The 1,333-nt window shown below is 39.2% G+C and overlaps 1 long non-coding RNA gene across 1 annotated transcript; it reads right to left on the reverse strand.

Annotated features, from left to right (window-relative positions):
* Positions 1-275: 275 nt before the first annotated feature.
* Positions 276-1,133, reverse strand: LOC123741905 (uncharacterized). The gene is made up of 3 exons (XR_006769428.1): positions 781-1,133; positions 645-686; positions 276-396 (listed from the first exon to the last, which is right to left on the reverse strand). It is a non-coding gene; the product is annotated as an uncharacterized lncRNA (long non-coding RNA).
* Positions 1,134-1,333: the final 200 nt, after the last annotated feature.

A 1,333-nucleotide genomic window follows, 5' to 3' on the forward strand; every position in this document is an offset into this window, starting at 1 on the left:
GGAGTTTAGCCAGGCAACATCTCAACTACTGCCTGAAACCAAAATAAACTCTTAAGAAAGCTCAAAGAAAGTATGAATGGGTCAATGTACACTGTAAAACAGATTTTACTTCTGAAATTATCTGCCTTATGTTTACGGTAATAGTACTGCATGATCATATTTGTTGTATTTTAAAACATCAAGGCAATAAAGGCTACGCTTAGACAGGCAGCCCAATTCTGATCTTTTAACATCAGATCTTTTTCAGAGCTGATCTGATTGGTAAAAAGACCAATTAGTGAAAAAAAATACAGAATTTGGGCTGCTTGTCTAAAATGCAGCCAAAGTCTTAGTTGAGATGTGTTACCGGTGTAGATGACTGGGTCATCCTGGGCCCGTTTCCCCCTAGGAGTGGGCCTACAAACAAGAACACAGTAATTATCATGGTTGTGGAATTCTATTGTTGTCATTATCTTTTACATTATAATTGCTATTATACAAATCAATGTTGCTAAAGACTGGTTTATACTAGGTCTAAAAACATGGCTGTAGACCATTAGAATATGAAGAGGTGTTGTTGGCAAAAACAACATTAAAGTTATACGCAAGACTGTCATTGCGATGGTAATTGTCCTTGTTGCAGAGAGGATAGAACAGGTTGGTACCTGGATACTACACTGTAGAGATCCTCCTTGGCTTGTTGCTCCCTGAACATGTGGAAACAGAAACACACGTATTGTTGTTGGTTATCACAAGAAAATGGTCATATTAAGTGCATTTTTTTAAAAGTAGCATTCTTACGATATAGAGCTGTAGATGGGCGTAGCTTCCTCGTTCTGCTGTTGTCTTACAGAGGACGTGAACACAAACACAGTGCAGTTGGTAAAGGTAACATCACCCATTGATTTGTGTATTGTTTAATCAATTATCACTTTACTTACATGTTTGCCTTTTGCTTGGTGTTGGTGTGCACTGTTGTATAGATGACTTCATCCTGTTGAGATGGTTCCTCCTCTCTCCGCTCTTCTGTCAGGGTACAGTCTGACGTGGGGCTGGTTACATGCGCTTCTGTGGTCGAGACACAGTGAGATAGAGACAGAGAAAATACTGGCAATGCATTTGTGAACAGCAGAACTTTCTGCACAATAGTTTAAAAAAAATCTGGGCAGACAAAGTTAAGCTACAATATTTCCAGTTCCTTATGTAAATGATCACACTTTCACATTAATTTCCTCTGTGAATCAGCCAGTACACTTGCTCCTACCCACACAGACATATACAATTACGATCTATGCTGGTTGCAGGATTTTCTGCTTGCATCTCACCATGAACGTTGTGGGTGTTTTTGTGGTGA

Source organism: Salmo salar, chromosome ssa03 (assembly GCF_905237065.1).
Source record: "Salmo salar chromosome ssa03, Ssal_v3.1, whole genome shotgun sequence".
Lineage (NCBI taxonomy): Eukaryota > Metazoa > Chordata > Actinopteri > Salmoniformes > Salmonidae > Salmo > Salmo salar.